This window comes from Lampetra planeri, chromosome 1 (assembly GCF_965212315.1).
Source record: "Lampetra planeri chromosome 1, kcLamPlan1.2.h2, whole genome shotgun sequence".
NCBI lineage: Eukaryota > Metazoa > Chordata > Hyperoartia > Petromyzontiformes > Petromyzontidae > Lampetra > Lampetra planeri.
In genome coordinates, this window is record NC_136107.1 from 33,008,134 (window position 1) to 33,020,701 (window position 12,568).

The window sequence follows — 12,568 nt, forward strand, 5'->3', positions numbered from 1 at the left end:
CACTAACATGCCAACGGCTCTTTGCCTTGATACATTACCCCCAATGCTTTGGGGATTTTCACTAATAAATTATGGTTTCAGCTAATAGCATGATTGTTAAATTTGCTTTGCAACATAGTGTATGTTTTTCTTGTTGTAAAATGGAAGTGATTTATTTATATCACGTTTTCATCCATCGTCATTTAAAAGTTATTAAGAGCCCATAGCGTAAAGGAATAAGAAACTGTAGAGTTAGTAGATACTACTGCAGAGTCGGTAGATACTACTATAGAGCAAGTAGGTACTACTATAGTCAGTAGTTACTACTATATAGTCAATAGCTACTACTGTAGTCAGTAGTTACAAGTCAGTAGATACTACTGTAGAGTCACTAGATACTACTGTAGCGTGTGTAGATATATATACCGACATAATAAAAATTGGGTGGGGGTGGAAAAAACATTTTTGAAGGTGGGGGGTTAGGTTCGACAATTTTGGAAACCTTTTCAATCAACTACCACCCACTTTCTATAACTTTTTGATTCAGGCCTTCTGTAAGACTCTTATCATTTGGTTTACGAACAAATGGAAAATCGTAAAGCCGGACTTTTATAATAGCTTGATACTTGCGTATGGATATTTTATGTTTTATTAAGAGAAGACAAGTTTTGAATAAAAAATGTTTTTTTTTTCCGGGCAAAGTCGAGTACTTGCTGCGAATAGTAAATAATTGTGAATGTGACAACCTTACTTATGGGATGTGTTGGGGTGATGGCGGCTCACGATACATTTATTCTTATGCCATCTAATCTAAAAGATGTTTTAATCTGAAATGTGAGAGACATTTGAAGTGCATATCCGTTCTTACAACAACCGTGATGCACTGCCCTCTGCTGTTCAGCTCGTAGCTGCTCGACTTATCTGACGAGGCGACGTGGCCACACTAAAAGCCCTCGTGACCGTGGCGGACATGTGAGTTCAGTGCCAAGCCTGAATGTCCCCTGTGGCTGGCTATGAGTACTATCGGTTTATGATGCCCTTACTATAGTGTGGTAAATAAGAACAACGAAATAATACTATGAGATCTCTTTTACCAGTGGCAAAATATAATGGTAGGTTTTTACCCTTTTAACTGGTACAAAACTGACACCTTTATTCAAGGCATCATGTTTGCAATGACCACAACACAAGTAGTCAATAAAGCAAACAAAAAGAAGCAACTCTGATAAGGATAATAATATGCACTGTCCTTGAAGTTGATTGGCCCACACCCGAGACGGCTTTCTTTAGAGCCTAGTCCCCATTGGTGTAGGGCCAGATGACACCAGAAGGCGTACAACTCAAAAACAGTGCAATATCAGAGTATTGAGAGTTCGGGGTAAACATTTACACTATGAGATCTCTTTTACCAGTGGCAAAATATAATGGTAGGTTTTTACCCTTTTAACTGGTACAAAACTGACACCTTTATTCAAGGCATCATGTTTGCAATGACCACAACACAAGTAGTCAATAAAGCAAACAAAAAGAAGCAACTCTGATAAGGATAATAATATGCACTGTCCTTGAAGTTGATTGGCCCACACCCGAGACGGCTTTCTTTAGAGCCTAGTCCCCATTGGTGTAGGGCCAGATGACACCAGAAGGCGTACAACTCAAAAACAGTGCAATATCAGAGTATTGAGAGTTCGGGGTAAACATTTACACTATGAGATCTCTTTTACCAGTGGCAAAATATAATGGTAGGTTTTTACCCTTTTAACTGGTACAAAACTGACACCTTTATTCAAGGCATCATGTTTGCAATGACCACAACACAAGTAGTCAATAAAGCAAACAAAAAGAAGCAACTCTGATAAGGATAATAATATGCACTGTCCTTGAAGTTGATTGGCCCACACCCGAGACGGCTTTCTTTAGAGCCTAGTCCCCATTGGTGTAGGGCCAGATGACACCAGAAGGCGTACAACTCAAAAACAGTGCAATATCAGAGTATTGAGAGTTCGGGGTAAACATTTACACTATGAGATCTCTTTTACCAGTGGCAAAATATAATGGTAGGTTTTTACCCTTTTAACTGGTACAAAACTGACACCTTTATTCAAGGCATCATGTTTGCAATGACCACAACACAAGTAGTCAATAAAGCAAACAAAAAGAAGCAACTCTGATAAGGATAATAATATGCACTGTCCTTGAAGTTGATTGGCCCACACCCGAGACGGCTTTCTTTAGAGCCTAGTCCCCATTGGTGTAGGGCCAGATGACACCAGAAGGCGTACAACTCAAAAACAGTGCAATATCAGAGTATTGAGAGTTCGGGGTAAACATTTACACTATGAGATCTCTTTTACCAGTGGCAAAATATAATGGTAGGTTTTTACCCTTTTAACTGGTACAAAACTGACACCTTTATTCAAGGCATCATGTTTGCAATGACCACAACACAAGTAGTCAATAAAGCAAACAAAAAGAAGCAACTCTGATAAGGATAATAATATGCACTGTCCTTGAAGTTGATTGGCCCACACCCGAGACGGCTTTCTTTAGAGCCTAGTCCCCATTGGTGTAGGGCCAGATGACACCAGAAGGCGTACAACTCAAAAACAGTGCAATATCAGAGTATTGAGAGTTCGGGGTAAACATTTACACTATGAGATCTCTTTTACCAGTGGCAAAATATAATGGTAGGTTTTTACCCTTTTAACTGGTACAAAACTGACACCTTTATTCAAGGCATCATGTTTGCAATGACCACAACACAAGTAGTCAATAAAGCAAACAAAAAGAAGCAACTCTGATAAGGATAATAATATGCACTGTCCTTGAAGTTGATTGGCCCACACCCGAGACGGCTTTATTATTATCCTTATCAGAGTTGCTTCTTTTTGTTTGCTTTATTGACTACTTGTGTTGTGGTCATTGCAAACATGATGCCTTGAATAAAGGTGTCAGTTTTGTACCAGTTAAAAGGGTAAAAACCTACCATTATATTTTGCCACTGGTAAAAGAGATCTCATAGTGTAAATGTTTACCCCGAACTCTCAATACTCTGATATTGCACTGTTTTTGAGTTGTACGCCTTCTGGTGTCATCTGGCCCTACACCAATGGGGACTAGGCTCTAAAGAAAGCCGTCTCGGGTGTGGGCCAATCAACTTCAAGGACAGTGCATATTATTATCCTTATCAGAGTTGCTTCTTTTTGTTTGCTTTATTGACTACTTGTGTTGTGGTCATTGCAAACATGATGCCTTGAATAAAGGTGTCAGTTTTGTACCAGTTAAAAGGGTAAAAACCTACCATTATATTTTGCCACTGGTAAAAGAGATCTCATAGTGTAAATGTTTACCCCGAACTCTCAATACTCTGATATTGCACTGTTTTTGAGTTGTACGCCTTCTGGTGTCATCTGGCCCTACACCAATGGGGACTAGGCTCTAAAGAAAGCCGTCTCGGGTGTGGGCCAATCAACTTCAAGGACAGTGCATATTATTATCCTTATCAGAGTTGCTTCTTTTTGTTTGCTTTATTGACTACTTGTGTTGTGGTCATTGCAAACATGATGCCTTGAATAAAGGTGTCAGTTTTGTACCAGTTAAAAGGGTAAAAACCTACCAACGAAATAATACCATGGCATCAATAGTAAAATCTCGCCTCGGGCGTAATATGTTAGCTTAATCGTTTCCAATTACTTCCGGAACTGAGGGTTGAAACCTCTAATATGGCAACTGCTCCTGAGTCAACATTACCCAGAATGCTACTGTGGAATTTTTTTCGTAAATTGTGCTTTAGCTAACCTAAATGTTAACCTTCCAAGTAAGTGTCTTTTTCCATGACTTGATATTTTTGGTTTTTAAACAACGGTGTTTATTTAGAAAAAACGCTAAAGTATCGCCACGTAAAAGTTTTTCGAGGGCCCATAGAGTAGAAGGTACAGGGTTCTGAGTCATATAGGGATAGTGGGAGCAGCCCAACTCATACTTACCTGACAGGGGAGGCACCATGATCACTTAGGTGGTCCTCCCAGGGCGAGGCTCATCCATTGCACTGCGGGTGGGTTGACCCCTGCGATTTCCCCAAATGCGGGAAACTCGACTGTATAATTTGTGGTACTGGGGGACTGCGTTCGCGCTATCCCCCGAATTTTTAAGAAAAAAATAGGTTTGTGGTGCTTTTGACAAAAATTGCTTAGAGCAGTTTGAGGTCTTGTTAAAATGAGTGGGCTACACAATTATTTTTTTTAATTTCAGTCTTGCAGACCAGTTGATGATTACCAATTGGCGTAAAGCTGAGCAATCTGGTGGTTTAACACAACAATTACACCATGAAAACAAATTCAGCGCAATTGACCAAACACCTTGAGCCAACGTAATCCGCAATGCCTTTTGAGCTTTATACGCAAATACGCTTTCAACTGCGTTTAATTACACAAACCTTACAATGTGTATTATAAATAACTTCGCTTTGCCAATTTATATTTTATACGTCGGCTATCACGACGTGTCAAATTGGGTGTCATCATAAGGGTTTAACAACGGATTCTTCCATGACCCATCCCAAAAGAAACCAATTATGAATCAATTAAATCCTCTCTAAACTTATTTAATTATCGTTATTTAACTACTTCAGAAGGGCCCATGGAGCGAGGCACAGGGTTTGGATACATAGAGGAGTTGGCAACTCTCCTTAAACTTGCCTGACAGGGGTGACACCATGATCATGTTGGTCAGTGGTGCCCTCAACTGCTCAGAAGAAGGGAGCAGAGCTGATGAATCTCCGCAGATGGAGGAGTCTCAGGAGATGGAGGTTCACCGGCAACCAACAAAGACCCAGACACCTGGGGGTCGGCACCACACTCACCCCTTCGGCCAGCCGCAATGCATCTGGATGGGCTGGTGAGATCACGGGAGGCGGGGGGGACTGGCAGACGGTGGCATTGGGCTGACAGGCAAAACCCTCTGATTTTAACATAATTTCTATGAGAACTTAGAGTTCTATTCAAGTAATTTAGAGTAAAATAGCTGCGGAAACTGGACTATTGCGGGGATCGGTTCTTTCTGCTCATCGTCCAACAATCGCCATGCACTGCCCTCTGATGGTCACCCCGTAGCCCTGCTTAATTATCTAATGGGAATCGCCACGTAAAAGCTTTATAGGCGCCCATAGCGTAGAGATACAGGGTTTTAGTTCATATAGCGATAGTGGGAGCATCCCAACTCATACTTACCTGACAGGGGAGGCACCATGATCACTTAGGTGGTCCTCCCAGGGCGAGGCTCATCCATTGCACTGCGGGTGGGTTGACCCCTGCGATTTCCCCAAATGCGGGAAACTCGACTGTATAATTTGTGGTACTGGGGGACTGCGTTCGCGCTATCCCCCGAATGTTTAAGAAATAAAAGGTTAGCAATTTTTGTTGGTTTTGTTCTTTGTTTAATATGAATGGGACTACACAAACAAGCAACTTGGCGATAATTTATTGGCGTAAAACTGAGCAATATTTTTCTTCCAAACTCTTTATGGAGCTGCTACCATTGTGGGGATTACGTTAAAGCATCATACCCAGAACACTGATACTTGTCCTCAAAGACACTGCTGTACCTCAACCGCATCAGACCATAAACAGACTGATGCCTCCATCTCCTTCACGCATAGAACATTAAAGACAAGCCACGGTGCGATTGTGGCCGCGCAACCCAATTGTGGACCATATAGTTAGCCAATGTGGTCTTTCTTTACTTCAACCGATGAAAACCAAAAGTACACGAATTATATTCTCGTGGCTATCAGAACTCGACATTGGCAAAATCCCAAAAGGATGAACGAGTAAAGTCGAATCATTGTCGTAATACTGTATTGCATATTAGTTTTATAACATACAATTACCTCCAGAACTGAAGATAACCCCACTAATATGCCAACGGCTCTTTGCCTTGATACATTACCCCCAATGCTTTGGGGATTTTCACTAATAAATTATGGTTTCAGCTAATAGCATGATTGTAAAATTTGCTTTGCAACATAGTGTATGTTTTTCTTGTTGTAAAATGGAAGTGATTTATTTATATCACGTTTTCATCCATCGTCATTTAAAAGTTATTAAGAGCCCATAGCGTAAAGGAATAAGAAACTGTAGAGTCAGTAGATACTACTGCAGAGTCGGTAGATACTACTATAGAGCAAGTAGGTACTATAGTCAGTAGTTACTACTATATAGTCAATAGCTACTACTGTAGTCAGTAGTTACAAGTCAGTATATACTACTGTAGAGTCACTAGATACTACTGTAGCGTGTGTAGATATATATACCGACATAATAAAAATTGGGTGGGGGTGGAAAAAACATTTTTGAAGGTGGGGGGTTAGGTTCGACAATTTTGGAAACCTTTTCAATCAACTACCACCCACTTTCTATAACTTTTTGATTCAGGCCTTCTGTAAGACTCTTATCATTTGGTTTACGAACAAATGGAAAATCGTAAAGCCGGACTTTTATAATAGCTTGATACTTGCGTATGGATATTTTATGTTTTATTAAGATAAGACAAGTTTTGAATAAAAAATGCTTTTTTTTCCGGGCAAAGTCGAGTACTTGCTGCGAATAGTAAATAATTGTGAATGTGACAACCTTACTTATGGGCTGTGTTGGGGTGATGGCGGCTTACGATACATTTATTCTTATGCCATCTAATCTAAAAGATGTTTTAATCTGAAATGTGAGAGACATTTGAAGTGCATATCCGTTCTTACAACAACCGTGATGCACTGCCCTCTGCTGTTCAGCTCGTAGCTGCTCGACTTATCTGACGAGGCGACGTGGCCACACTAAAAGCCCTCGTGACCGTGGCGGACATGTGAGTTCAGTGCCAAGCCTGAATGTCCCCTGTGGCTGGCTATGAGTACTATCGGTTTATGATGCCCTTACTATAGTGTGGTAAATAAGAACAACGAAATAATACCATGGCATCAATAGTAAAATCTCGCCTCGGGCGTAATATGTTAGCTTAATCGTTTCCAATTACTTCCGGAACTGAGGGTTGAAACCTCTAATATGGCAACTGCTCCTGAGTCAACATTACCCAGAATGCTACTGTGGAATTTTTTTCGTAAATTGTGCTTTAGCTAACCTAAATGTTAACCTTCCAAGTAAGTGTCTTTTTCCATGACTTGATATTTTTGGTTTTTAAACAACGGTGTTTATTTAGAAAAAACGCTAAAGTATCGCCACGTAAAAGTTTTTCGAGGGCCCATAGAGTAGAAGGTACAGGGTTCTGAGTCATATAGGGATAGTGGGAGCAGCCCAACTCATACTTACCTGACAGGGGAGGCACCATGATCACTTAGGTGGTCCTCCCAGGGCGAGGCTCATCCATTGCACTGCGGGTGGGTTGACCCCTGCGATTTCCCCAAATGCGGGAAACTCGACTGTATAATTTGTGGTACTGGGGGACTGCGTTCGCGCTATCCCCCGAATTTTTAAGAAAAAAATAGGTTTGTGGTGCTTTTGACAAAAATTGCTTAGAGCAGTTTGAGGTCTTGTTAAAATGAGTGGGCTACACAATTATTTTTTTTAATTTCAGTCTTGCAGACCAGTTGATGATTACCAATTGGCGTAAAGCTGAGCAATCTGGTGGTTTAACACAACAATTACACCATGAAAACAAATTCAGCGCAATTGACCAAACACCTTGAGCCAACGTAATCCGCAATGCCTTTTGAGCTTTATACGCAAATACGCTTTCAACTGCGTTTAATTACACAAACCTTACAATGTGTATTATAAATAACTTCGCTTTGCCAATTTATATTTTATACGTCGGCTATCACGACGTGTCAAATTGGGTGTCATCATAAGGGTTTAACAACGGATTCTTCCATGACCCATCCCAAAAGAAACCAATTATGAATCAATTAAATCCTCTCTAAACTTATTTAATTATCGTTATTTAACTACTTCAGAAGGGCCCATGGAGCGAGGCACAGGGTTTGGATACATAGAGGAGTTGGCAACTCTCCTTAAACTTGCCTGACAGGGGTGACACCATGATCATGTTGGTCAGTGGTGCCCTCAACTGCTCAGAAGAAGGGAGCAGAGCTGATGAATCTCCGCAGATGGAGGAGTCTCAGGAGATGGAGGTTCACCGGCAACCAACAAAGACCCAGACACCTGGGGGTCGGCACCACACTCACCCCTTCGGCCAGCCGCAATGCATCTGGATGGGCTGGTGAGATCACGGGAGGCGGGGGGGACTGGCAGACGGTGGCATTGGGCTGACAGGCAAAACCCTCTGATTTTAACATAATTTCTATGAGAACTTAGAGTTCTATTCAAGTAATTTAGAGTAAAATAGCTGCGGAAACTGGACTATTGCGGGGATCGGTTCTTTCTGCTCATCGTCCAACAATCGCCATGCACTGCCCTCTGATGGTCACCCCGTAGCCCTGCTTAATTATCTAATGGGAATCGCCACGTAAAAGCTTTATAGGCGCCCATAGCGTAGAGATACAGGGTTTTAGTTCATATAGCGATAGTGGGAGCATCCCAACTCATACTTACCTGACAGGGGAGGCACCATGATCACTTAGGTGGTCCTCCCAGGGCGAGGCTCATCCATTGCACTGCGGGTGGGTTGACCCCTGCGATTTCCCCAAATGCGGGAAACTCGACTGTATAATTTGTGGTACTGGGGGACTGCGTTCGCGCTATCCCCCGAATGTTTAAGAAATAAAAGGTTAGCAATTTTTGTTGGTTTTTGTTCTTTGTTTAATATGAATGGGACTACACAAACAAGCAACTTGGCGATAATTTATTGGCGTAAAACTGAGCAATATTTTTCTTCCAAACTCTTTATGGAGCTGCTACCATTGTGGGGATTACGTTAAAGCATCATACCCAGAACACTGATACTTGTCCTCAAAGACACTGCTGTACCTCAACCGCATCAGACCATAAACAGACTGATGCCTCCATCTCCTTCACGCATAGAACATTAAAGACAAGCCACGGTGCGATTGTGGCCGCGCAACCCAATTGTGGACCATATAGTTAGCCAATGTGGTCTTTCTTTACTTCAACCGATGAAAACCAAAAGTACACGAATTATATTCTCGTGGCTATCAGAACTCGACATTGGCAAAATCCCAAAAGGATGAACGAGTAAAGTCGAATCATTGTCGTAATACTGTATTGCATATTAGTTTTATAACATACAATTACCTCCAGAACTGAAGATAACCCCACTAATATGCCAACGGCTCTTTGCCTTGATACATTACCCCCAATGCTTTGGGGATTTTCACTAATAAATTATGGTTTCAGCTAATAGCATGATTGTAAAATTTGCTTTGCAACATAGTGTATGTTTTTCTTGTTGTAAAATGGAAGTGATTTATTTATATCACGTTTTCATCCATCGTCATTTAAAAGTTATTAAGAGCCCATAGCGTAAAGGAATAAGAAACTGTAGAGTCAGTAGATACTACTGCAGAGTCGGTAGATACTACTATAGAGCAAGTAGGTACTATAGTCAGTAGTTACTACTATATAGTCAATAGCTACTACTGTAGTCAGTAGTTACAAGTCAGTATATACTACTGTAGAGTCACTAGATACTACTGTAGCGTGTGTAGATATATATACCGACATAATAAAAATTGGGTGGGGGTGGAAAAAACATTTTTGAAGGTGGGGGGTTAGGTTCGACAATTTTGGAAACCTTTTCAATCAACTACCACCCACTTTCTATAACTTTTTGATTCAGGCCTTCTGTAAGACTCTTATCATTTGGTTTACGAACAAATGGAAAATCGTAAAGCCGGACTTTTATAATAGCTTGATACTTGCGTATGGATATTTTATGTTTTATTAAGATAAGACAAGTTTTGAATAAAAAATGCTTTTTTTTCCGGGCAAAGTCGAGTACTTGCTGCGAATAGTAAATAATTGTGAATGTGACAACCTTACTTATGGGCTGTGTTGGGGTGATGGCGGCTTACGATACATTTATTCTTATGCCATCTAATCTAAAAGATGTTTTAATCTGAAATGTGAGAGACATTTGAAGTGCATATCCGTTCTTACAACAACCGTGATGCACTGCCCTCTGCTGTTCAGCTCGTAGCTGCTCGACTTATCTGACGAGGCGACGTGGCCACACTAAAAGCCCTCGTGACCGTGGCGGACATGTGAGTTCAGTGCCAAGCCTGAATGTCCCCTGTGGCTGGCTATGAGTACTATCGGTTTATGATGCCCTTACTATAGTGTGGTAAATAAGAACAACGAAATAATACCATGGCATCAATAGTAAAATCTCGCCTCGGGCGTAATATGTTAGCTTAATCGTTTCCAATTACTTCCGGAACTGAGGGTTGAAACCTCTAATATGGCAACTGCTCCTGAGTCAACATTACCCAGAATGCTACTGTGGAATTTTTTTCGTAAATTGTGCTTTAGCTAACCTAAATGTTAACCTTCCAAGTAAGTGTCTTTTTCCATGACTTGATCTTTTTGGTTTTTAAACAACGGTGTTTATTTAGAAAAAGCTTTTCGAGGGCCCATAGAGTAGAAGGTACAGGGTTCTGAGTCATATAGGGATAGTGGGAGCAGCCCAACTCATACTTACCTGACAGGGGAGGCACCATGATCACTTAGGTGGTCCTCCCAGGGCGAGGCTCATCCATTGCACTGCGGGTGGGTTGACCCCTGCGATTTCCCCAAATGCGGGAAACTCGACTGTATAATTTGTGGTACTGGGGGACTGCGTTCGCGCTATCCCCCGAATATTTAAGAAATAAAAGGTTAGCAATTTTTGTTGGTTTTTGTTCTTTGTTTAATATGAATGGGACTACACAAGCAACTTGGCGATAATTTATTGGCGTAAAACTGAGCAATATTTTTCTTCCAAACTCTTTATGGAGCTGCTACCATTGTGGGGATTACGTTAAAGCATCATACCCAGAACACTGATACTTGTCCTCAAAGACACTGCTGTACCTCAACCTCATCAGACCATAAACAGACTGATGCCTCCATCTCCTTCACGCATAGAACATTAAAGACAAGCCACGGTGCGATTGTGGCCGCGCAACCCAATTGTGGACCATATAGTTAGCCAATGTGGTCTTTCTTTACTTCAACCGATGAAAACCAAAAGTACACGAATTATATTCTCGTGGCTATCAGAACTCGACATTGGCAAAATCCCAAAAGGATGAACGAGTAAAGTCGAATCATTGTCGTAATACTGTATTGCATATTAGTTTTATAACATACAATTACCTCCAGAACTGAAGATAACCCCACTAATATGCCAACGGCTCTTTGCCTTGATACATTACCCCCAATGCTTTGGTGATTTTCACTAATAAATTATGGTTTCAGCTAATAGCATGATTGTAAAATTTGCTTTGCAACATAGTGTATGTTTTTCTTGTTGTAAAATGGAAGTGATTTATTTATATCACGTTTTCATCCATCGTCATTTAAAAGTTATTAAGAGCCCATAGCGTAAAGGAATAAGAAACTGTAGAGTTAGTAGATACTACTGCAGAGTCGGTAGATACTACTATAGAGCAAGTAGGTACTATAGTCAGTAGTTACTACTATATAGTCAATAGCTACTACTGTAGTCAGTAGTTACAAGTCAGTAGATACTACTGTAGAGTCACTAGATACTACTGTAGCGTGTGTAGATATATATACCGACATAATAAAAATTGGGTGGGGGTGGAAAAAACATTTTTGAAGGTGGGGGGTTAGGTTCGACAATTTTGGAAACCTTTTCAATCAACTACCACCCACTTTCTATAACTTTTTGATTCAGGCCTTCTGTAAGACTCTTATCATTTGGTTTACGAACAAATGGAAAATCGTAAAGCCGGACTTTTATAATAGCTTGATACTTGCGTATGGATATTTTATGTTTTATTAAGAGAAGACAAGTTTTGAATAAAAAATGTTTTTTTTTCCGGGCAAAGTCGAGTACTTGCTGCGAATAGTAAATAATTGTGAATGTGACAACCTTACTTATGGGCTGTGTTGGGGTGATGGCGGCTCACGATACATTTATTCTTATGCCATCTAATCTAAAAGATGTTTTAATCTGAAATGTGAGAGACATTTGAAGTGCATATCCGTTCTTACAACAACCGTGATGCACTGCCCTCTGCTGTTCAGCTCGTAGCTGCTCGACTTATCTGACGAGGCGACGTGGCCACACTAAAAGCCCTCGTGACCGTGGCGGACATGTGAGTTCAGTGCCAAGCCTGAATGTCCCCTGTGGCTGGCTATGAGTACTATCGGTTTATGATGCCCTTACTATAGTGTGGTAAATAAGAACAACGAAATAATACCATGGCATCAATAGTAAAATCTCGCCTCGGGCGTAATATGTTAGCTTAATCGTTTCCAATTACTTCCGGAACTGAGGGTTGAAACCTCTAATATGGCAACTGCTCCTGAGTCAACATTACCCAGAATGCTACTGTGGAATTTTTCTCGTAAATTGTGCTTTAGCTAACCTAAATGTTAACCTTCCAAGTAAGTGTCTTTTTCCATGACTTGATCTTTTTGGTTTTTAAACAACGGTG

General features: G+C 40.8%; 5 non-coding genes across 5 annotated transcripts; all 5 read left to right on the top strand.

Moving 5' to 3' along the window:
* The first annotated feature begins 3,957 nt into the window (after nt 1–3,957).
* On the top strand, nt 3,958–4,121 carry LOC144723502 (U1 spliceosomal RNA). The gene has a single exon (XR_013586199.1). It is a non-coding gene; the product is annotated as a U1 spliceosomal RNA (small nuclear RNA).
* A 1,078-nt stretch (nt 4,122–5,199) lies between these two features.
* LOC144723507 (U1 spliceosomal RNA) lies at nt 5,200–5,363 on the top strand. Its single transcript, XR_013586201.1, has one exon. It is a non-coding gene; the product is annotated as a U1 spliceosomal RNA (small nuclear RNA).
* A 1,924-nt stretch (nt 5,364–7,287) lies between these two features.
* Nucleotides 7,288–7,451, top strand: LOC144723509 (U1 spliceosomal RNA). The gene has a single exon (XR_013586202.1). It is a non-coding gene; the product is annotated as a U1 spliceosomal RNA (small nuclear RNA).
* Nucleotides 7,452–8,529: 1,078 nt separating this feature from the next.
* On the top strand, nt 8,530–8,693 carry LOC144723512 (U1 spliceosomal RNA). Its single transcript, XR_013586205.1, has one exon. It is a non-coding gene; the product is annotated as a U1 spliceosomal RNA (small nuclear RNA).
* A 1,901-nt stretch (nt 8,694–10,594) lies between these two features.
* On the top strand, nt 10,595–10,758 carry LOC144723517 (U1 spliceosomal RNA). Its single transcript, XR_013586207.1, has one exon. It is a non-coding gene; the product is annotated as a U1 spliceosomal RNA (small nuclear RNA).
* The last annotated feature ends 1,810 nt before the right edge of the window (nt 10,759–12,568 follow it).